Below are 25,917 nucleotides of genomic sequence, written 5' to 3' on the forward strand. Positions count from 1 at the left end.
TTACTTCCTCATCTGAACCCTGCAGGGGAGTCAGAAAGCCAACGTTTGAGATAACGTGGCAATGCATTTTAAGGAGAATCAGCTCCTAAGAAGTGGGAAGAAAATATATTACCGGACTTTGCAGAGGCAAACACGCCCCAGCAGGTTGGAGGAGGCTGCGGAAAGTAGGGTCCTGGAGGCTGCGGGTCCCCCTCCTGCTCTCCCACCGTGCAGATGTAGGTTGCTTGAAGCTGGGCCCCAGTCGCTGGTGCTCCCACGGGAGCCCGGGGCCCTCGCGCTCCCTCCAGGATGGGATAGGCTATGACAGCCCAGTTTGTGCGCCAGCATCCTTAATATTTCCTTCCTTTCAGAAGCAAATAGAGCGTTCCCTTATCTGAATGCTAATTTCCTAGTTAAAAACCCTCCCTTGCTGACAAGGGACTGAAAGAGTTTTAAATCACAGATGTAGAGTATCAAATGCAATAATGCTCTTGCAATAGTGCATTGAAGCCTCAATTAATTAACCCTTGGGCTAAGTAGGCAGGTACATGGCGGTGGCCGCAGGCGGTGGATGGATGAGATTTAAATGTGCATCTCATTTCCCCAGCACGGAGCATGCCGTTTGGTTCAGAAAGGAGTCATTTTGCACACTCGCCTCATTTACTCGCCTCTTTAATCCTCCTAATTCCACCTGAGATCGGGGGAGAATTGAAAAGGAAGGCCAGGAGCAGGAGCTGCGGGCCCGGCTTTTGTTGCGCCCGGTCCCTGGGGACTTCACTGCGCCGAGCCACACAGGGGCCCTAGCCTTCCCAGCCCTTCCCAGCGGGCGGGCGTTGGTGGGAGATCTGCAAGGCCAGAACAAGGGGGACCCGACGGGGTTTGCTGGTTTAGGGCGTGCCGGCAGTGTCGGAGGAGGAGGCCGGGGCCCCTACGACCCGCCGGGTGCGGGGCGGAATGCCGCGGCGCCCAGGAGTCCCTCGGCTCCAGGTTCGGGGACCGCCTCCCACCCACACCCCGCCTGGGTGCAGAGTAACTCTCCAGCTCATTTCTCTCCACGCGATTTACCATCTGTGAACTCGTCTTTAACCTAATAAAAATCATCTAGCTTTTGACTAACAAGAAAAGGAAACAGTGCTCATTGTGGGGTTTGGGGAAAATGGCTTCACTAATGTGCAGGATGAGAACGGAGTGATTTATAGGCGGTTTTAACTGTAGGCTATGATTAGGGGGCTGGTAGTAAGTGCATTAGATGTCTAAGTGTGGCAATAGAGTAAATAGGCGTTTTATTTATCGCAGTGCCAGGGGCCTCTTAGCGGAAGAGCGCTTCTCCAAATTGAAATATAGCAGAGTTTACACTCCTGATTAGGGTTTCAAGCGCAGAGCCCAAGGCTATCAGCTAAGCAGAAACAACGCTCGCTGACACCTAATTGTCACTGGATTAATGTGCAAACAGGGACAGCGAACAGCAACAACAAATAACCTAGTGTCAGAGCCGTTAGTGGCAGTGTCCACTCGCAGTGACTTGGGGCCAAATTGGAGTTTATATGTCAAAACAGGCTCGGATCAATGTGTCGGGTTCCTCCTGCACTGGGCGGATTGTGTGGCGGGTGTTGATCTATGTGTGTGTGCGCAGGCATATTATGTGCAGGGGAGTGGAGGGGAGCAGGCAGACGGAGGAGGTGAAATGCCTTTCCATTAATTTTTTTTCTGCTTTATGCTCCCGAATTCACAGCTATTAAGATAAATTTATGTGAATCAGGTCTTTCTCTCCAGGATCTTGTGACTTTCGCCTGTCTCCATATAAAATTTAATAACCCTGTTTGTGAATCAAATCATTCCCACAACAACTGATCCAATCTGGGTTGCCACCTGTCTGGCTTTGGACAGGAGCGACTGAGTTGGGCAGCTGGGTTCCAGCTTTTGGTGGGGGTTGATGGTTGGTGGCTTCCTGGTAGGTTCCGTTGCCCTGGGGTTTCCCAAAGCCCAGCTAGAACTGATTGATGCATGCATGCAATAGGGAAGGCAGATCCCGGTATTTCCAAGGCTTTTCTTATTGTTGTTGTTTTAATGACTGAAGTAGTGTTAGCCTTATTAAAAACAAAACAAACAGACAAACAAAAAAAAACACCGGAACTCATAAGCAAAGATGAGGAAGAGGCAAGCAGTTCTTGAGCTTGCTCATTTTTCGCTGCAATTAGCCACATAGGAAGGAGGAAAGCCACAAATACATGAGTTATGTTCCTAAATGTATTTCTAAAGTTCTTAAGTTTTATTGAGCATGAAAGTTGGTCTTTCTCTGTGTTAAGGACTGAAGAAGCCTATACAACTAGCTAGTAGCTCAATGGTGCAAAGGGGTATGATTTAAACTTGACATTTGCGATTTTTTTTTTTACCGTAAAATATTGCTTTCTTTATTTCAGGACTTTAGTTGAAAACCTCGTAATTCCCTTTAAGCTCCATTTGATTGTCAATTGCACAACTCTCTCTAAAGCTCAGGCTTATGATTTTCACATACACGTGATGGATGCTTTCTGTGCCTCACTATGATGTAGTGGCCACAGCGGCCACTTATCTCTCCTGCATCCCTGGAAGCGCTTTATGGTGAGGCTAGGAAAGTGTTGTGACCTGGCTGTAACCTCAAATCCGCACCCTTTTGCCATATTTAGACTTCTGTGCCACCCCGTTTAATATATTTTCAGAATGTGGTATTCTGTATATTTGGCTAACAGGATAAAATAAATTTCAATGTTGAGAATTCTAATAAGTGGTCTCAGGAAGCCCATGCATCTCCTTAAGTGTGGCTGGTGGGTGGTATCCTTTGTGCGTGCGGCTGGTCCTGAGATGTAAGGGAACCCCCAATGTTGCTAAGAACCTGCTAGAGTCGTGAAGTACATCACAAACATATCAAATTCTAAGCTCGTCCAAGCTGCTGACTAGAGCAACCAGTTTGAGGTAAGGTTCTATGTGAGAATGATGCTTAACTAAAATATTACAAGTGGGTTGTGGATTTTAAGTTTTCTGAAAAGCTAATAAATTGTTATGGCAAGGGTTAGAATTCAGGCCAAAACATTTTTTTAATTCTGTTATAGCTGTGAACTTCTATAACTTGGGGGAATTATAGAAAGTGCTAAACTCTCCCACGGTCCTACTAACAGATGAAGAAACTGAGGCCCAGGAAGGTTATAGTTCTTCTCAAAGAAGACACACACACACACACACACACACACACACACACACACACACACAGAGAGAGAGAGAGGCTGGCCTCGAACTCAGAAATTCGCCTGCCTCTGCCTCCCAAGTGCTGGGATTAAAGGCATGGGCCACCACTGCCCGGCCACACGTACTTCTTATACACATAGCTTTATCAAGTAGATTACGTTGCTTAAAATACACAAGAAATAGACGTGGATTTTTATGGTTCTACCTTGTCAATAATAATTATTCAGTCAGTTATAAGCATTAATAGTTTTTCTGGCACAGACAGACCACTTGTCTAGTATGCACAAGGCCCTGGATTTGATCTACAACACTGAAAAAGCTTGTTGCATAAACCCTATTGATTTATTTATTGGTGCCCGGAATCAAACCCATGACCTTGAACATGCTAAGCAAGCAATCTGCCTCAGAGTTATATCCCAGCCAAAGTCTGACTTTTAAATTATTGCTCTAAGAAATAATAATGTAAGGGGGTGTTATTCCTTAGTTCTATATCTAGAAACTCTGCAACAGAATTAAATGTAAAGTTTCCAGGCTTTGAAGTGTTGGCAGGTTGTTGGCTGCTGGAGGTTGGGCTTCCTCATCCTTTCTTCTTTCCTCTCTGCTGGGCTAGCCTCTAACCTCTGGACTGAACAGGGAGAAAATCGGGGCCCAGAGCACTGGATTCTGTCATTGCCTGATAAAATATTTCATGGAGAAAACAGGACAGAATTACCAGATAAAATGGAGTTTGAGTCTCACACTGTGTCCTGGCTCTCGATACAATTTGTAGCCAAGGAAGGAACCTAGCTTGTAGAAAGAAAGATAATATTTGATACATTTGTAAAGAAGTCTGCATAAACCGGGCATGGTGGCGCACGCCTTTAATCCCAGCACTGGGGAGGCAGAGGTAGGCCGATTTCTGAGTTCCAGGCCAGCCTGGTCTACAAAGTGAGTTCCAGGACAGCCAAGGCTACACAGAGAAACCCTGTCTCGAAAACCAAAAAAAAAAAAAAAAAAGTTACAAACATCTATACATGATATACATGAGTCACTCTTGGCATTCCCAAGTCCGCCTTTGGAGGATACCGCTCCTGGTATACGTAAATTAATACACATCTACCTATTAGTGTAGCCGAGTGAACTGAAATCAGTTAAGTTAGCCTTTAAAAAAAACTCAGTTGATGACCCCCAGCCACTCCCAGAATTTTGAGTGCGACTGGTTGAACCAAGACCTAACCTGAAATTTCTGGCCAGCCTCTGCGGTGACTGGTAGCCCTGGAGAGGATAGGCCTTCCAGGGAAATTTCTAAATCTAAATGTGGGTTCCCCAGGTCCTGGAAAGCAGGAGTCTGAGCTCCAGTGCCCACGGACCAGGTCCGTTTCCTTCTCTCTGCCCCCACCCCCAAGTTCTTGAGGGTTTCACAACCACATCATCATGGTAATTACTTCATCAAAATAACAGAGCAGTTTCAGGGCGAACAAAACAGATGAAGCCTGATCCCGGTGACTCTTCAGAGGGGAAGGAAGCCGGTAAAGAGGGGGAAGCGCTGGGGGAGGCGTGGTCTCCATGAACAGTACAGTTATTTGTGGACACATTTGGTGGATACCTGGACGTGTGTTGTGTAGAGGACTGGGTAGAGAGTGGAGGAGATGGCTGTCACCATGCAGGGACATGGGTTATGGTTGGGCCACTGGAACTGCCTTCTGGGGTGACCTTGAGCAGGATACAGTCAGACACCCGTAACATTGTTTCCTCTAGGCAACGGAGGGATGATTGTGCATGGTCCCTTAAGAGGATGTCCACAAGGCATGGACATCAGCATCCAGCAGCCTCTCCCGGGCTTCCTAATGTGCTCAGGAGTTGAAAACAGGAATGGAGGGACCTATGCATTTTGCTATAAATGGGAGTTTTGCAATCACTTAGATATTTTTTTCTTTTATAAATTTGAACTCTTCTGTTGCTGTTGTTGTTTATCAGTTTGATCTCTCTGTGTAGCCCTGGCTATCATGAAACTCACTCTGTAGACCAAGCTGGACTCAAAATCAAAGAGGTCCACCTGCCTCTGCCTCCTGGGTGCTGGGACTAAACGCAAGTGCCACCATGTCTAGCACAATTTGAAGTCTTAATATTAGAGTTTGTAGGGAAAATTTGAAGAGGTAGTGATGGCTGCTTTAAGATATTTCTTCAGCCCATTGGAGTACTTCACTTGAGAAACCATTCAAGGGCTTTCTTCTCAAATTTTCTATTCTACTGAAGAACTTCAGAGACTGACATTGTTTGTCTCCACACCGACAAAACCACATCACTTTTCTGTAATTAACAGAAATACTCTGTGGAGTAAAGATGCTATAATATGCCCCCGGCCAGCCCAGCTTACTTGTTTAAATTACCATGATGTGTTTCTAAGAAGTATCAGGAGTTCACATATAAAGTAAGGTGACTCTATTGATTTATTACATTTTCCACTGCTGAAATAAAATGAAAACCAAAACTATCTCAAATCAGAATTCCTGTAGGAATAAGCTGGAAGCCTGCTCATTGGCATTAGGAAAGATGTGCATCTACATATGTTCTTATACTTAACCATAATTAAAGACATACAAGGTAGACTTCATTCCAAGCATGCACATTTTTGCTTTGGCAAGAAATTTGTAGATATAACTTCTTTTTTTTCTTTTCTGCTACCCCAGCACCATAGAGCTAATTTCATTTTCCTTTATGACTGGATTTTAAGGCCAATGGGTTTTTTGTTTGTTTGATTTTGTTTTTGTTTTGTTTTGTTTTGTTTTGTTTTCTGTTTTGCAGGAATCTTAGAAAGAAACACGAACCAGACACACTGTAGATCAATTTGGGGTCTTAAAATATTGCTAATTAACCTTGGGTGGAGAGAGATATCATATTGGGAGCTGTCTTCTTTACAAGTCAGGATCCTCCCCTGACATGACCTGCGGGAAGTTTTTCTAAGAGCCTGTCTTTTTAATGGTATCCTTTCTCCCTTCTCAGTGAGGGACTATTGATTGAGTGGGCGCTGCTTACTGTAGCTTCTCTGAGCTGCCAGCTGCAGAGTTCCTGTGATTGATTTTAGCCGGCACCTTTTATACCTGGGAACTCCCAAAGCACTTAACAAAGCAGTGAGCGAGTGTGAAGCTGACGGAGATAGCTCAGGCAAACACTGCAAACACTGCGTCAGCACCAGTCCAGCTGCACGAGTCCAGCCGCATGGGTCCAGCCGCGCTCGGGTCTGGCTGCACAGGTCCGACTGCACGGGTCCAGTCACACGGGTCTAGTCGCACGGGTCCTGCTGCACAGGTCCAGTCACACGGGTCCAGCCGCAGGGTTCCAGTCACTCACATTGTCCCAGACTTCAAAGTCTTCAGAGGAGTAACGGTTGGCCAGGTCACCACCATCTTCCGGTCTGTTTCCAATACCCAGTGCAAACAGGACACCAGAAAAGACACAGGACAGATGTGATCGGCCACTCTGGATGGCTTCAGACAATCCACTTCTTTAAGTCTTCATTTCCTGGTTGGTTCAACGGAAAGATTAGATATGGTGGTCCGGTCCATTCAGGGGTTCTAAGATTTGCGTTCTCAATTACTTATTGAGGCCGGAGAAGTGGTCAGCCGTGACTCGGGACAGCCCTTTGAGGATGTCTTCAGAGTTGTGGGCTTTCCCTCTGATGGGGTGCGTTGTGGTGTGTATGTATGTGGAAAGAACAATTTCAGGAGCCATTCTTCAGCCAATGTCCACTTTTGTTTCTCGTGGGCCTGGAACTCATCAAATAGACTAGGATGGAAGACCCCTGAGCTCCGGGGTCTCTGCCACCCCAGTGAAGGGGTTGCAGGCATGAGCCGCTAGGCCTGGCTTTGTTTGCATGCATTCTTGGGTTGAATAAAGACCCTCAGACTGGTAAGGCAACTGAGCTGGCTGTCTAGATTCACTGCTCATTAATACCTGGCATATTGGTTAGCACATAATAGCCCCTCAATAAATGTTAGTTGAGTGAATGCATGAAAATGAAATGTCTTTAAGCATCAGAGAAAAGGCCAGGGTAGGAGCTCTTTACAGCCTGGTGCTGTTTGCCTTAACAGTTAACTGTGTAAGAGCGGTCCCAGAATGGGGCAGAAAGAATGCGGCTCTCTCTTCCTTTCTCTGTGGGTTTGAAGCAAACGCTGAGGCCATTTGACTTGTAGCTTGTGGGGGAAAAAAAATAAACAAACTTGACAGAAGTAAGAACGGGACTGAAGAGATGACTCAGAGGTTAAGAGCATTAGTGACTCTCACAGAGGACCTCGGTTCCGTTCCCAGCATCCATGTGGTACCTCACAACCATCTGTAGCTACAGTTCCAGGGGACCTGACTGACCTTCTCTGTTTGGACTCCATAGGCACCAGGCATGCACATACACACTGAAATGGAAATAGTCTTTAAAACAAAACAAACAACAACAAAACAGACAATGAGCTCTAAGGAAGTGCTTCTGCAGATCTCAGGAAGGAGAGACTAGAAAGTCTCTGAAGGAAGAGCCTTAACACCCTGGCCCTCCCCGGTCTGAAATGACTATCAATATTATCAATGACTACCAATGCTATCAATACTGCACACTCTGTTCTTAGATTTCAGACTCTTGCTGGTTTTCAGACAAGAGCTTCCTCAGTGCTTTGAGCAGAGAGCGGGAAGATGGCAGCTGGGGGAGAGAGAGAAAGCCAAATCTAATCCCAGACCCACAGAGGGAAGAAAGTGTGGGCAAAGGAGTAAGGTGACCCCCTGCCTGGGCTGTCAACAGGGATCTGTGTGTCATCGCAATCTCACAACACAACGCAAGAGTCAGGGAACGACGCAGGCTCCTCCTCCTCTTCCTCCATCCTCCTCCTCCTTGGTCCACCCCCATCCCTTCGCCTGTGTGCTGGACCCTGTATGGAGGTGCTCATAGCTGTGAGTGCCCTTCCAGCAGGTGATTTCCTTTTGTCAGTTGCAATGAACTGGTGCACAGCCGTAACACCTTTGCTCTCAGGTAAGAAGCCATTGGCATTATGAGCCCCATTTTCTACAGGAGGAGACTGGGGTCCAAGGAGGTTAAGTAGTTCCCGAAGATCACGTAGATAGAACACTGTGGAGCTGGAATTCAGACTTGGATACTAGATGCCACATCTCAGTCCCTGTTCTGCGAGTTTGGCATTTTTATCTCAAACTAACAACAACAACAAAAAGTATATAGGTCTATACCTATATATCTCCTGCTTACAAAGGAAATTTCATTGTTATGACACGCCAGTGTTCCAAAGATTGCATTGTGAATGTTTATTGTTTACTTTGAGCTCAGACCATACTGAGCTGCTTACAGTCTCCTACCCTAGGCGATGAGCTACAGTGGACCTCTTTTTATTTCATAAGCCTCGTTGTAGGCACAGGAATAAACACTCATGCGGTTCATGGCCATGTGTATTGACTCTACTTGGGCCACTCTCCAGAACTCAGATGAGAGAGGTGGACTAGAGCCTCAAGATCCCCTTAGCTCTAAGAGCCTCTCACTGCAAGCAGGTGACCTGCAGTGAGGCAGAGCAAGAATGACACAAGAATGGCAACTGGGTTCAGGTCCATCATGGGCCACTAGGATCCAACCATGGCTGTCACTGGGCTCTGAGCTGGGCACATGAACACAGAAGTCATAGTTCTGAGGAGTGTAGATTCTGAGGCTTTTCTCTACAGGGTCTGAATGGGCATTTACTGTTCACATGGCTGTTATTGATGCATTCTGGAGTGTGCTCCTTGTAGTAGGAGTAACTTCAAGAGTGTCACAGCTGACTCATGAGCCTTCTGTGATCTGGGAGAAAGAAAGTCACATCTAATAGACAGACACTGAATGGGCACCTCTGGCATGGAAGGCAATTGTAATGCAGAGGCTGAGTTCTGTAATCAGATGAGTGGCTCCTGTGGGGCTGGGGGCAGGGGATAGAATAAACCATCGTGCTGTGTTCTTGGAAGGCTGCAATGGTAGGAAGACTTTAAGGATGGGTCTGGGGACCTGCCTTTGAGGTAGGGTGGAAGGATGGCTAGGCTTTATGAATAAGCTGGAAGGTAAAGACTACTTCAAGGAGAGACAGGAGAGGGGATCACACGCTAGTTTTGTTTGGGAGGACAGCCAGTCAAAGCCACAGGAAACCCTCAAAAGGCCAAAGGAGAGAGAGTTGTTCCCTTGGAGAGAATGGCATTTTGGAAAACTGAAAAATCACTCCAGTAATATTGAATATGAGAATCCTTGTAACCAAAAAGAAACGCAATCAGTTTCTCGGCTTGAAGGCTTCTCTGGTACTTTACAAATCACATCATCATCTCCAGCTCTTGGCACAAAGGAAAATCCACGGGACGAGACTTATGGAGCATTAGCAATACGAGGGTGAGCACATCTGCAGAATACCAATGAACAGGTCCCCACCTGCAGCTCTGCCTTCAAGAATGGGAGGCAGAGGGTCCATTTCTTTTTCCGTTAAAATTGGAAATCAGTGTTTGAGTATTCCACGAAGTTCTTCAGGTTCATTAACAAGGTCAAAATCAATGTTATTTTACTGTTTGGAATCGTTTTTAGCGGAACAATGAAAAGAAACCATAGTAGAACAAGTCTTAATATAATCATTTTCTTTTCATTGTTCTTTATGGGAAAATAATTTGGCCCGAAATTTAGTGGTCCCATCAGGGAGGTGATATCTTTAAAAAGGTGGTCTGAAGGACAGGTTTTACTGTACTTTAATAGGCTTATAGATTAATATAAATCTTAATATTCATAATCTTTACCATTTCTTTTCTCAATATCTGCTCTGTCTATATATCTATTTATCATGTATGTTTCAAATACAAGATATCCTTGATTTTTATTGAATATACTGATGGTGCTACAGGGACAGACACTTGACCTAGTTTTGAAAAAAAGAAAAGAATTAACGGGTCAAATTTATACATAGTCTACTGCCACAAACAGGATTTTGCAGATAAAGTCATGACCTGGGAGCAGCACCGGATTTCATACATGTGTGTTTTCTCTTGAGTGTGCTCCGGTCAGTAAAATAAATATGTGTGTTTCCGTGTTAAGCGTACAGACTACCAAGATGGAACATGGGCTCCTCACCCGGCAGTGGGAGTTTCCTAACCAAAACACACAGCATTTGCAAGTATAGAGGCTCACAAAAGAAAGGCACCATTGTACCAAAAAAATGGCACTTACCAGTTGTCTGGAGGAGGTAAGAAATTAGGCGGTGTTTGGCAGGAAGGAAGAAACATACGGTAATTCATTTTATATGGACATTTAAAGAAAACATGATCTGATTTAGGCTTTATTTTGATACTGAGACTCCTGGCTTGCCTACCAGCTTATTCTATTACAGATACCAAAGAAATCAATGTATTTAGCATATATAGCACATAATATTATAATACATAATATGGTGATATATTATGCAAAATATATAAATACATCTTTTTACTGATTATGAAAACAATATATTCTCATTATGGAAAAGAACAAACTCTGGAGGAAACAATAAGTCAGTATTCACAGATTCACATTCACACTGTGCGAAGTTAAACATAGGCTTGCTATACGCTCCATCGTGAGGCCCAAACCACTGTTCCTGTTAGCTGGAGATTTGTGTCATTTCTTGTTCACAAGCTTCCTCTTAAGTGTCTCCAGGAGCTGGTCGGAGAGTTGGACTTCCTGAAATCAGTGAACGACCACTGCAGCTATGTATGACCAAAGCTCTTTCCACAAAGCTGAGGTCAACTTAACAGTGTTTGCTTGACATGAATGGCCAGCTCTTTTTAAATGAGGAGCTATTCAGCAAATGGCATCCAGTGTGCGCTCTGGTTTTGGTAATGAGAATGAGCCTCTGGGTGGAGACTATTAGGGGACATCTCCACTTTACTGACCATCTCTGCCAGCTCGCCTATTCTATCCAGTACATCATGCTATTTGCCTGCCTCTCCAGGCACTGGCAAAGGATGTGGGTCTGGTTTGTTGATGGTGTTGCAGAAGCTGGGTTCTCTCAAGGCTGGGGAAGTTCTTTTCTTAATCCCTGCATTTGTGGCTTCTCCTTCCTGGTCATGCATTGCACACACTCTGGGCTCTGGTTGACTGATGATGTTCTATTCACCGTACTTGTGTTTAAATCCACGGTGTCTGTTAGGAGTTAGTTAGGGCTTCCTAGGGTGAGCCTGTGAACTTTGAGAACTGGGTAAGGAGAAGAACAGGGAAGGGCAGACCCTCTCTTTTTACTCCAATGCAAAGCCAGGCTTCCATTTCCTGCCAGTATGTGGCTTTGACCATCTGAGGTGATGGTTCTGGGGTCTTGGGTTTCTGGCTTTTGCATTAGCAATGAGATACTATGTCTTCAAAGCAAAAGCAGGAAGCACAAACACGCATCTCTCCTTGGGTTCCCTCAGTGGGCTCAGGATACCTTTGACAGGAAGCAGGGAATCAAAGGGTTTACACATAAAGCAATCCCTGTTCAGAAGGAGGCTCAGCTGTTAATGACCAATTCAGATTGTTCCCCACCACCACCCTGAAGTCAAGTCCCAAGAAAACCTCGAGGACCTAAGACTGGACTGAGTGCCGAAGGGAGCAAGCCCGCCTTAAGTAATATCTGATCTGAATCCAGAAACGAATTACAAAGAACAAAAGTAACTTTTATTTTATTTGAAGTAGATCTTACCATATTTCAACTCTGTTCACAGCTCTGCATAAAATACCACATCTTTCCTGGACTTGGTGAGCTAGAAATAGGAATCCCAGCGTGGCTATTGGCCCCTCTCTCGGTGTATGCCGTACAAAAGACAGCTGCTAAGTTTTGCTACATTAGAAAACTACAGTTAGCTACCAACTTTATTGTCATTGCGAAAAATTGCACAAACTAATATCTGTAAGTGAATAATTTTACATATAGTTAGTGTCTTTTTTGATTAAGGAAGTCATTTAAAGAACATATTAATTATGTATCTTATGTACTCTACGTGGCTGAAGCAGCTGTGTGAACAGAGACTAGCCAGTTGTGCTGGGCTGACACAGTGCAGCTGTGAGGGTTATTTATTTATTTATTTATTTTTTTAAGACACAATGTGTCCTATCTGGGATAGTTTTTCTTTTCAAAAAAGGAGGAAATCAGAATCAGAGATGATATTTAATTTTCAAATATAGGGGATTTTGGGTGAGTGCCAGGGCAGACAAATGTGTGGGGCATGGCGTGCAGGCTTTGTCCTCATGGAACACTTCCCAGAAGGACTTTCCTTACTGGTGGCAGGTGATGTGTGGAGCAGCCACCATCCACATCTAGCAGGGACACATATCCAAAGCAATCAGCTATTGTTTGCATTTGAGTTGTGAGAATAATTCTAAACTTTGGGGGTTTGTGAAGCTCTGGGCAGCACCCCCATTCGTAAGAAGTGCACATTTGAACGAAATGGTTTTCCAGTCCAAGGAAGATTCCCTTCAACTCACTGAAAGTGGACTATTCTGTCCCAGCAACACTTCCTGACATCTACGTGACCCCTCAGTGTCTGTCAGGGAGCAGGTACCATCTGTGCTCTGTGAGCTCCTCCAGGCTGGGGTAGGTGGCTTTGAATGGGGCAGCTTTACAAAAGCTGCAGGAGATTGGGGACTGTCCAAGCCATTTGCCATTTACTAACTCCCTGTCTGTGCCGATTGTATTTCCATCAATAAAAACTCCAATCTTTTACCCACTTTCGTAACAACCTATCCCGACGCAGTGCTCTCCCCCTGGTCTCTGCGAGTTCTGGTTGCACAACCATCCATTCTCAATGATATTCATTTTAAAAGGTTAACAAACGAGAAGCTAAACCAACCATACAAATAACAGCCCGAAGAGCACTTTCCACAATGTGTTGCTGTAGGGCCATTTCAAATTTAATATTCATGCCGGGGAAAGCTAAAGACCACCAAACCAGGTGGATAAAATAGTACTGCAGTTTATGACTCCGTCCTAAATGAAATCTCTTAAATATTGCTAATGAAGCCAGCTCTCCCACACAGCCTGCCAGGCGCCCTTTCTAGTCGCTTCAGCTCCTGTTCCCTGTCTAGCAATTTGCCCCAGGCCCCTATTAAATGAATTATCACGGCCCCTAAATCATCTCTGCGGGGGTTTCCTCTAATCCCATCAAGACACTTAACTCCCTTCCTTCCTTCCCGGTGACATAATGAGTTATTATTTCACGGGGAGCCATTAAAGAGGCCCCGTTGGAAGAGTGGAATGTGCCGGGCCTGGGCAGCCTGGAAGCTGGTGGTTTGCAGGGCCTGCTGGTGGTTCACAGTGCCTGCCGGGGACAAAGAGGCCACTGGGGCCACAGAGCGCCCCAGGCTCCAGGCTGCAGCTCCATCCACGAGGCCCTCCCTGGGCAGCTGCTCCCAGCCAGGCAGGTACAAATGCTTTCCTTAAGCAGAGGAAGCAGGGCACTCACAAACCACTTGCGGGGTAGATTAAGCTAATTTATTAAACACAGTGTGCTTGGTGACTGAGTGGAGCAGAGTAATGGTTTACAATTAAAAAAAAAAACATTAATAAGAGAAAGTGAGAGACCACGGCGGCCCTGATGCTGGGGACCACAGTGGTCCGGACAGGGTGTCGGTGGCCAGACTGGCTCTGGTGGAGTCAGCGGGTTAGAGCAAAAGGCTAGGGACAACTGGGCCCTGGTGGTGCCTGGTGTCCTTGAGATTAGGGGAACAGTGTAGCTCTTGTTTTCGCAGAGGAGGACGCGTGGGCTGTGCTTGTTACAGCTGGTCTCCGAGGTGCTCAGACTACTGTGCACAAACCTTAATCCTAGATATTCTATGGAGAGCGTGGTCCCAGGAGACTTTGGACCCCACCCCACCTCCTCAGTCCCTCTTTCCCCACAGTCACACAGTGCTTCTCTGAAATGCCAGCGGTGCCCTAGTCGTAACAAACACTCTGAAAGCACCTCTCCCGCTATAGTCTAAAGAGCTTCGGTCACACACCCCACCCAAACACGTAACTTAAAATACAAAGGGAGGGGAAGAGAGGAAGAAATACAATCAAAATATTAAAAGTGGATGTATTTATAAAGGAAAACACTAATACATGATGACTTTTAATGGTTACATTCCCTATCATCACCACTGTGGAATGTCCATATGCTGCAGCATTTTTTTTTCTTTTCCTTTCTCTACCCCACCTTTTTTTTTTTTCCGAGACAGAGTTTCTCTGTGTAGCTGTGTAGCCCTGGCTATCTTAGAACTCACTCTGTAGACCAGGCTGGCCTCGAACTCAGAAATCCGCCTGCCTCTGCCTCCCAAGTGCTTAAATCCCAAGGGATTAAAGGCGTGCACCACCACTGCCGTCTAGCAATTTTTATAATACATTTTTAATTTACAGGAATACTTCTCTGTTGTCTGTAGTTGGTGCTCTTCAGAATTCACCTTTCAGCTGAGGATTATATTTACTCAAATATATAGTTACCCAGGCTTGACAGTTTTGCTTTCACACTGACTGGTTGTGTGGTTGGGAGTGTGTGGTGGGACACCCTCAAATTCCAGGAAATAAATAGCCTTGCTGACAAAAACATGCTTTTCCGAAATGGAGAGTAACTCTCTCCCAGTGAAGCAAGGTATGCAGACGGTGTGTTCCTGGAAAATTCTGTACATTAAAAGTGTATAAAAGTACTTTTGGTTACATGAAAAATAATTCTGAAAGCCATCTTTTTGCTAAGTAAATAGTAGAATGACAGCCAAAAATGTCATGTGGCCCAGACAATTGTTTGAGCACCAGCGAACTGTGTCTTTGGGATTGGAAACCTCTTAGACATCCAGTAGCCCAGAACACTGAGTTTAAATTTTTTTTTTATGTGTATGCGAATTTTGCCTGTATGTATGTATGTATGTATGCATGCATGTATGTATGTGTGTATACATGCATGTGCACTGCTCACAGACAGTGCCTGTGGACACCAGAAACAGGCGTTGAATTCTGTGGAAGGGGAGCAGGAGGCAGCTGTGAGCCTATATATGGTTCTGGGAATCAAACCTGTGTCTTCTCTTAACTGTTGAGCTCTCTGTTCAGCCCTGAGCACTGAGTTTTGTAAAAATTCCTGTGGGAAACTAAATATTTCACAGCTAGAGGGTATACAGGCCCTTGGAAAGCCATTCCTGGATGCTACACAGAATCCACGTGCTCCAGGTTATGAACTCTGGTTAAGGTGGAGGTAGAGGGGGCAGGAGGCCTCCGTGTAACCACATTTCCTCTGAGTTCTGAATACTCTACTCATGGGAGGGCACTATTGGTCACCTTCCTCATTCTGTCACTTTGGCAATTCACTGCTCCTGAAACTGTGTCAGTGAGAACCCAGAGATACCCTGCTTCTTCTTAAGCTATCTGACTCCAGAGTTCAGGCCTTTTTTTTTTTTTAAATCTAGTATAGAGCTGTGGTGGTTAGAATGAAAATGGCCCCCATAGGCCCACAGGGAGAGACACTTTTAGAAGGTGTGGTCTTGTTGAAGGAAGTGTGTCACTGAGGGTGGGTTTGAGGTTTCAGAAGCTCGAGCCAGGCCCAGTGTCTCTCTCTTCCTGCTGTCTGTGGATCTAGATGTGGACCCTCATCTCCTTCTCCAGTGTCGAGTCTGCCTGCATGACATCATGTTTCCTCCATGATGATAATGGACCAAATCTCTTAACTGTAAGCCAGCCCCACTCAGATGTCTTTTATGAGAGTTGCTGCGGTCATTCACAGTAATACAACCCTATATGTAGGCTTGCTGAAGGCCTTGTTGGAGCTGAGCTTACCTTTACTGGCCTGTGTATACATACGATGCTAAATACGCCTTTGAATTTGTGTGTCATCTCCACACCAGAAGATCGATGTTGGTTATTTGAAACATTACAAATTAATTTGTAAGAAAAGCTGTGTGGTTTCTTTTGTCAGGTGTAACATTGTATGTATCTGTTGACCATCCTGGCATGTGTAACATTGTATGTATCTGTTGACCATCCTGCCATGTGTAACACTGTACGTATCTGTTGACTGTCCTGGCATGTGTAACATTGTATGTATCTATCTATTGACTGTCCTGACATGTGTAACATTGTATGTATCTGTTGGTGTGCTGGCATGTATAACATTGTATGTATCTATTTATTGACTGTCCTGGCATGTGTAACATTGTATGTATCTATTTATTGACTGTCCTGGCATGTGTAACATTGTATGTATCTATCTGTTGACTGTCCTGGCATATGCCATCACAGATCCCTGACCATCCACAGCACCAAACATTAGAGCTATAAGAATAAGGCAGTAATCCTTAAAATATTATGAGGTTCATGTTTTTATGTTTGTATGTTCTTTCTACATTTTCAGTCTTTGGGAAGATTGGTGCTAGCCACTCTCAGTGTTGGTGTTCAGTTAATCCTAAAAAGATTATACCACAATTAAGACAGTGTTTAAGAGACAGAAATTTCCTATTACCACATTCTATGAATGAAGTAATTTTTGTTTTTGTTTTCCCCATGTGTTCCTTTCCATGGCTTCTAGTTTTTGTTCAGGCTTTTTTTTTTTTTTTTCATCACATGGTTAATTTTTCCATTTTCTTTAAAAATATCTATTCATATCTCATTTATATGCAATATCTGTGCCTATTTTACTTGGCACAGATTTCACCGCATGTTCATAGTACATAACGATTGGGTCAGAGTTGTGAGGTGAATTTTCTATATGTCTTTTCTATATGTAGGATTAGGTATTAGTGTAGGTTTGCTCTAGATACATGCAACTGAACTAAAATAAGCAACAAAGGGGCTTGGGCACAGCCTTGAGTGATTGGCATAAGCTGGTATATTTGCTGACCTTACACACTGGTAGTGGGAGAACATAGTCACAGCAATTCAGCATCTCAGTTACACACTATGAGACACTTGTACCATGGGAAGGGTGAGGACCAACCAGTCCCTGAGCTGCTGGCCCAGGCCAGACCGATCCCTGGTTTACAGCAGTTTTATATGGTGTGTGTGAGTGAAGTGCTAGAGGAGAGAGCTAGAGAGGATTCCCCACCGCCACCCACACACACACCATCTTTGATTTAGATGGGTATTTAGATGGCTAAATGTGCTGAGATAGTTTGTGGCATGACCTCCTCATGTCAACTTCTCTGTCTGTCCTTCAGGGCCAGGACCCCTGGAGAAAGATCCTGCTGGGACTGGTGTTTGTCCACAGTCCAGAAGCCTCAGCTAATGTCTGATTTAAACACTGTGTGCTGCTATCTTCTTCTGTCGGCTCTTCCATAGAACCTCTCGCTGCTAGAAGGCTGCCTTTTACTGGGTATCTAGTCTTTGCTAAGTGCCTTTATAGTTCACAACAACCTTATGAAATAGAACATCTCTCCTTTAGAAGCAAGAAATTATTAGAGTTTAATTGTCTTACACAGAACAATGACTGTCTTACTTTCATAGTCCAAGGTAATTCATTGTATGATATTATGTCTGTCTATGAACATATGTATGAGCACTATAAAACAACACTGTAAGATTCCAAGATTTATCTCTCACTTAGGAAGTCAGGAGAAGGTGAAGAGAGAGACCTGGGGCTTTTCAACAGCAGGAAGAGGATGTGACTTGCTCCTGACTTCTCTTTGGACAGAGAACTGGATATTCCTGTAATAAGGGAAGGGCAGAGACTGGGAAAATGGGCAAGAAGGAATGACCCTAAAGCAAGATGGCCTCAGAAGCTAGCCTGGCACATTTCTCATGATATAAAATGTCAACCTCAGGACACATACATTATCACACAGACTTCTGTCACCAAGCAGTAAGTGGCTATACATCAGCTGCTAAAGTAGATTGCCCTAGGCTGAAGTTGCATGCATACTTGATGAAAACACATGCAGGATTCTCTAGCATTAATGTGTGCAACAATTCCTGGTAAGACAGAGCAAGGCAAACCTGACCTCACTTAGCAATGTGCTTAGGATGGGAACAAGTCACATCACAAAACAATCAGCTCTTTTCGCTCTCTTCTTGGTTTTTCCTTTGGTTGTTTAGTTTTAAGAGAGAGAGAGAGAGAGAGAGAGAGAGAGAGAGAGAATAGAGAAAGAGACAGAGGCAGAGACAAGACAGAGACAGAGAGAAAATCACACACAGAGAGAGAGAGAGAGAGAGAGAGAGAGAGAGAGGAGGGGGAGAGAGAGAAAGAGAGAGAGAGAGAGAGAGAGAGAGAGAGAGAGAGAGAGAGAGCACTTATGTGCACAAGTAGAGAGCAAGGTCAGTCTGGGGTATTGTTCCTTGAGAGACACCCACATTGTGTCTCCAGCACTGGGATTATAAGTGTGGACCATCGTGCCTGGCTTTTGTTTTGTCCAAAATCCAAGGTTCCTCCTGAAAGCCAACATCATATTTTGTAGCATGACCAAGTCTTCTTAGTTCTAAATGGCTTGGGTTGCTATCCCTGGAAAGGTCTGCAATGACATCAGCATTCCAGGATACCCTGTGCCCTGGTCAGCTGCTCCTCAAGAATACAACTCAGGGGCTGCAGAGATGGCTCAGCGGTTAAGAGCACTGACTGCTCTTCTGAAGGTTCTGAGTTCAAATCCCAGTAACCACATGGTGGCTCACAACCATCCATAATGAGATCTGATGTCCTCTTCTGGTGTGTCTCTGAACACAGCTACAGTGTACTTATATTTAATAATAAATAAGTCTTTTTTTTTTTAAAGAAGAATACAACTCAGAGAGATGGAGTTCCCAAATGTTTTCTTCTAACTGCCGGATGGTATGCTTAGTCCTGCTGTCCACACCAAAGAGAAGATTGATCACAAACCCCAGAACGTTTCAATTCCTGATGACTTACTACCATGGCAAAAGAAATACTACTACAGACCACAGTACCACTTATTATGCAATTACATATCTTTCATTAAGATGGCACACAGAGCCGTAGAAATAGGCAGAGCTAGCCTGTCTTTTGTTCTCTGCTCAGTTTTCCTATCTGCTCTGGCAGAGGCTTGGATAGGATGATGTCAGACCTCTGACCCCAACCGTCTCCTATAGCATAGTTGGTCCTGGGGAAATAAGGGAATGTAAAAGGACAGACAGACACATGTACAGAAAAGCTGGGGTCAGTGGCATGTGCTCACCGATGGACCTGCAGCAACTATGTAAGCAACTGAGAACCTTTGAGCTTTTATTACTTCCCGTGTGAGAAGTCACGTCTCTGTGGGAGGTGTCTCTCTGGGAGGAGGGAGCTACAGTTGCAAGTTTTTGCACCACTTGGCCAATCCTTTGTACTCCCACCCAGACTACAGGAAGACTTTGGGAAGTCCTATGGGTCTGCGGCATTGGGTACTTGGCGTGGATGTGCCCAGATTAACAGCCGACATTCCCTCGGGACTTCTTCAGCCTCCCACCCAACCTCGAGAGTTGACCACATTGGCAGTTAGGATCTTCCAGGATTGGCTTTCTTTAAGCATAATTTTCTTAGTGGCGCCTCCAATTTGTGCCACACAGCTGCTCCAGTGAGCTTCCTCATAGACATAGAGCTGAAGGTGGTGCCAGCGTCTTAGGATATCAATAATTATGGGGATCTAACGAGGATGGCTTCAGTTTAGTTTTTTGCTCACTCCTTTTTTTCTCCTCCCCACCCTTGTTCCCACATGGATCCTATTTCTTATCTTTTCCATTTTGAGTAACCAACCATTCCTGTAAGCAAGCTCTTTCAAGCATTTGTATTTTCTTGTGCTCACAGTCCTAAACAAATCTTAATGGATTTCGTCTGCTTCAAAATATGTCCCATCCAGTCTCAGGCTGCCAAGGTAGCCTCGGGGTTGGTGTGGCTACACGCTGACACAGACCAGGGGTCACACACTTCCCAGGCAGAGGTATCCCTCTTGAACCCTGAGGATCTAGCAAAGCTCTCTTCCCCACTGCTCTGCAAATTCACTTCATCTGCAACATCCCTTCTTGGAACAGCAATGACCAACTAATGGTTCTCCCCTCTTGTCTATGTGTCAGAATTAGCTATTGTCATGCAATGCAATTTCTGAGCCTCACTATGGTATGCATGATGAGAAATTATCCTTAGCCTTTGGACTCCTTCCTAGCATGTATTACTAAGTGATTCTAGGATTCAAAATAGTAATACTCCGGTGTAGTAGTAGTAATAATAATAATGATGATAATAATGCAGAGTGGATCCTCCCTCCCTCCCTCCCCACCTCCTTCCCTCCCTCTCCCCTCCCTCCCTCCCTCCCTCCCTCCCTCCCTCCCTCCCTCCCTCCCTCCCTCCCTACCTCCCTCTCCCACCACTGCATTTTCACATAGCCCAGGATGGTATCAACTCAGTATGTAGCTGAGATGACCTTGAACTTCCTTCCAACCTGTTTAGTTGTTGATATTCCCCACAGTGAACAGAATTCTGGCTTTTTTGGGTTTTTTTTGTTTGTTTGTTTGTTTGTTTTTTTGTTTTTTGTTTTTTTTTTTTGAGACAGGGTTTCTCTGTGTAGCCCTGGCTGTCCTGGAACTCACTTTGTAGACCAGGCTGGCCTCGAACTCAAAAATCCGCCTGCCTCTGCCTCCCGAGTCCTGGGATTAAAGGCGTGCGCCACCACGGCCAGCTAGTGAACAGAATTCTATTTGGCCTCTCTGACTGGGGTGAGAAGAAATCTTAGTGAACTTTTCATCTTCACTTGCCTGGAGAGCTAAGGATGTTGAACACCTTTTAAAGTGTTCACCAGCCATTTGTATGGCTTCCATGGAGGACTTTCTGCTCAGTTACACAGTTCAGTTGGGTTGTTCATTTACCTGGTATTTAGTGTTTTGAGTTCTTTGTGTGTTCTGGACACTAGCTCTCTGTTAGATACATAGCTGGCAAAAATGTTCTGATTCTATAGCACTTGATTGGCCACTTCCTTTGTCATACAGAAGCATTTGGGTTCCATGGAGATTCCATTTGTCAGCTGTTAGTATCAGTCCCTGGGCTACTGGAATCTTATCTAGAAAGCCCTTCCATGTGCCTATAACTTGGAGTGAAGGCCCTTCTTTTTCCTCTAACAGTTTCAGAGTGTCAGGTCGTAGGATGAGGTCCTTGATCTATTTGGAGTTGAGTTGCCTGCAAGATGCTGGGTTACCTCCCTCTAAGACACTTGTCAGAGAGATCCATGAGGCACCCAAAATAACTTAGGCTATTATCCATTACTCCTGGGTGCCAACCATGACTAGAGGGTAAGACCCTTTTGCTGAAGACCCCACACACTTCAGAAACAGAACACACAGAAATCAGTTTAGAGACGACCAGAAAACTCACCTGCCAGCTCACTCAGCCTGTGCAGGCTGCTGGAAGAGAAAGGCATCTTGTGGACTCCCCCAGCACCGGCCCCTGCATGCCCCAATACCGACACACCAGACAAGATGTGCCCACTCGTGAAATAGTGACAAGACTGGAGAAACCAACTGCTCTCCTGATTACAACTGACTCATGCCCCACTGGAGGGGACTTAACGTCTGGTTACACAAATACGGTTGAAGCCGGTAGCTATGGAAATGATAGCCCCCACTGACAGCAAGGGCAATTGATGTTGTCTTTCTAACTATTGCTGTCTGTTAAGTATTTATGTTTTCGTCTCACAGTTGTGCTGCTCCGGACCTTGGTCAGAGAAACTTCTTACTACAGTGGGTAGTGGTTCCTACAAGAGACTACTCAAGTACCTAAGGAACTGTGATTGCTCAGCGGTAGAATATCTAGCTCAACCTCCTCTGCGAAGCTCAGGGGATATTGAAGAAGGGTGGGGAGAAAGAACATAAAAGCCAGACTGTGGGGAGAGGTGTTGTGAGTGAAATGCTGTCCTCTGACACAACATGGCTGCTGCACACATGAGCTCACCGATGCTCTGTTTGCCTACACAGGATCTACCCAAGGTCAAGCCAGTCCAAACCTCCGCATAGGTCGGGGCAGGGTGCTCCCAGGGCCTCACCTCCAGTGGCAGAGCTGCATGCACAGGGGCGGCGCTAATGGGACTCAATGAGTCAAAAAAAATTAAACAAATAAATAATTATAAAATGGGAACATAAAGCTGGGAGGGAGACTTGATGGGGATGTTGGGGGGAGGGGAACGGTGGGGTGAGTGAGAGACAACATGCCTTGGAGATGTTTAGGGCATTTTTAAAGATTAAAGGGTTTTGTTGTTGTTTTCTTTCTCTCTCTCTCTCTCTCTCTTTCTTTCTTTCTTTCTTTCTTTCTTTCTTTCTTTCACCAAACACTTAAAAAAAAAAGACTTTATTTATATGGATATACTGTAGCTGTCTTCAGACACACCAGAAGAGGGCATCAGATTCCATTATAGATGGTTGTGAGCCACCATGTGGTTTCTGGGAATTGAACTCAGGACCTTTGGAAGAGCAGTCAATGCTCTTAACCTCTGAGCCATCTCTCCACCCCCCCCCCAAGATTAAAGGTTTTCATTTTACAGAATTACTTTTGATATGGCAGTGCATCTAGGGATGTTAGATCACCTTGGGGGAATCAGACTACTTATCTTCAGGAAGCGAATTAAGTACTTCCACTCTCTAATATAAATTTTAGTTTTTCTCAAAATGCAGACAGTTACATTTTTCTCTTCACAAATGACCCTTTTGAGTGTAACTACAAAATAATTCCTTTAAAAACACCCAAATTTAAATTTTATCTAAACCTATTCTCAAAATGACCTAAGCCTTTGCTTTGACTTGGTTTGATCCTCGCTCCTTCATAGACACCAAAAGAAGGACGAGGGTCCCTGGCTCCAGTCACTCCGGTTTTGTGTGTATTTGTGTATGAATCTCTTCTTTACAGCAGCAGCAAACAAGCTCTTTGTGGCTGCATCCATGGTCTGCAAAGTAAATTGCAGAAAGCTCCGGAAGTCTGCCTACATCCTCATAGTGACTGTTTAAATCCATTACTTTCTTTTTTAATCAAATCAGTGTTGTGTCAAAATACACGGTTCTCGCCATGAATCTCCCCAGCTTGTTACAGGTCACCGGTTGCACCTTGAAAATGTTTGCTCTCCTAAGCATCTTCTCCTCAGCCTCCAGTTAAATTGCTCCACACCAAGCCTGATCATTTTTTTCTATATACACGGAATTCTAATTAATACAAACAAGATGGCAAAGGGAACAGGTACATTACAAAGAAGGGCGGTGGAAAGGCCCAGCTGACAGGCACACGGTGCCTGTTTTAAATAAGACGAGCATTTAACACAGAAAAAAATTATTCTAATTACATTCAGAAACTACAACCAAAAGCAAGCCTGAAAATCCTCTACCTCAGAAATGCTGTGAGATTTTTTTTCCTGCTTTAAGAAATATCTTATATGAAGCCACCGGAGGGCCGGTAAGGGAAATGGTAATTGTGTTTAAACAGCCAACATTTCACTAGCATAAAGTATTTGTACAAGCTTTTAAACATGGAGTTGAGCGCCAGAGGCTATCTTCATTGTTTAATGTATTAAGTAAATAAAAATGTATCTACGACGTGGACACACAATTAGTTTTGAGTTATTTATCCCGGAGTTTGTATGGCTTAGAAAAACTCCATCTTCTTGGGCTGTTGCTGTCCTAATGCGTTTAACTTCAGCCATCAGCTATGATTAAACACCTGCTGTTGTGGGGAAACAAAGCGCACTAATCCAATATGTATTTCTGACATCTTAAATATCACCCAGTCCCCCGACATCAGGTACAGCTTTTCGGCGGGATGGAATTCCACAGCATATTTTTCTAATTTATGGATGGACAATAAATCAAAATTAAGCCTTGGGCAATGAAATATACATCAGTGCAAAATGAACTGACTGCAAACGAGGGCCCTGCACAGCCTGGGGGAAAAGGATGCATTAATGGAATCCTAAGCTGCAACACTGTTTGGAATTAAGGAAGTTTATTTCGCATTTTGTCCCAATAAAAGCAAGATGCAAAGGCAGAAAAGGAGAAGCTTTGTAATTTTTATTTTTATTTTTTATTATACACAGCACTAAGACGAGCAGGGTTTCTGGTTTGTTTTGAAAGAAGAAAAGACATTGTTTTGGAATATTGGCATGTGGGTGGTTTAAAAACAATCCTCTATCTCCACTGTTTTTTCTTTTTCTTTTTTTCTTTTCAATATTCAAGGTTTGAAGTGGCTGGTGTTTTGCTTTTTTGGAAGACTAAACAAAGGCCAGTCAGTCTCTCTTCTGAGATACACCAGGAGGGAAGACAACCCATCCGTGCCAGATGGGGTGGGGTGGAGACTGTCCAGTGTGAAATAAGTCTCCTACAATTGACCTCGAGTGACTTGGAGAAGAGAGGTGACCCAGCGCTTTGTTCTCATCAAATCCCCCTGGAGCCTCATGTTTTGGGCCAGGCCTGGCTCTGTTCATCTCTCTGTTCACCCTAGACTCTTAAGATAAAGTTGGGGTTACACACTGGCTCATCCCTCACCCTGTTCCCCGCCAATCACCACCTGACTAGAACACAGCTTGCTAGGGCAGTCCTTACGTGTATCAAGTAAAGTGTTATGTGAATGCTAGGCTCTTAACAAACATCTCTTGAATTCTCATAACATCTCTGTAAACGGGACAAGGTACAAATACTATTCAAACATTAGGGATGGGGACTGGGGTCCATAGCCAAACTGAGAGCTTTGTGTGATGCTGCGATTGTGTGTGTGTGTGTGTGTGTGTGTGTGTGTGTGTGTGTAGGGAGTAGTGTGTGTAAGGGGTGGTGTTTGTGTGTGTGTATAGGGGTAGTGTGTGTGGGGGGGTGGTATGTATGTGGGGTGGTGGTGTTGGTGGTGTGTGTGTGTGTTGGTGAAAAATAGCATACCAGTATACCACTAAGTATATCCCCACCTTCCATTTTAGTTAATTAAAAAAAGTTATAAATATAATAAAAATCCAGACTTTGTTTGCAACACTGCACATTATCAAACAAAATAAAATAGAATCCTTTAACACTACCTTTACCATTATAATATCCTATGCTTTCCAAAATTCACAAATAAGACCTTCCCACTTACCAGACATCATGCAAAACTCTGAGGACTCAGTGCATACACACACACACACACACACACACACACACACACACACACAGAGTTGGGGCTCTCGCTTGTTGAGTTGAGTGTGGAGAACACTAACTTTGGAAGAACAATAGAAGAGTATGCAGAACGAGGGGCAAAGCACCCCTGCCTGAGTCAGTGTTCTCTCTAGACACAGTCCATACAATGGTCCCTAAAGGCAAGTTCCCCTGGTGTTTGACCCTCCTTTCCACCATGGCAGCTTTTGAGAATCTTAGGTTTGCAGACTAACACCTGGTCTTTTGAGCTTCCAGAGGCCCGTGTGTCTAGAGGACAGTTACATCTAAGAGTCCACAGCTAATTCTTTTTGTTCTGTCTCTTGGCTGAGACATTAGTCAGGGCTCGCATGTAGGTTATATATATTTTTTCTTCACAGTGAGGTGAAATTCAGATAGCATACATTAATCATTTGAAAGTGAACAATTTATTGGACTTTAGTATATTTATAATATTGCACACCACCATGTCTGTCTAATTCAAAAACATTTCATTACCTGGAAGGATACACTATTCCTGCTAAGTGGTGACATCCTATTTCCTATCCTGTCCCAAGTCCTGGCAACCATTAGTCTACTAGACTCTATAGACTGCTGTCTTCTCTATGTCATCTGAAGGAACCATGTTATCACGTAACCTGTGCTTCTGGCTTAT

The sequence above is a fragment of the Mus musculus genome, chromosome 13 (assembly GCF_000001635.26).
Source record: "Mus musculus strain C57BL/6J chromosome 13, GRCm38.p6 C57BL/6J".
NCBI classification, from domain to species: Eukaryota; Metazoa; Chordata; class Mammalia; order Rodentia; family Muridae; genus Mus; species Mus musculus.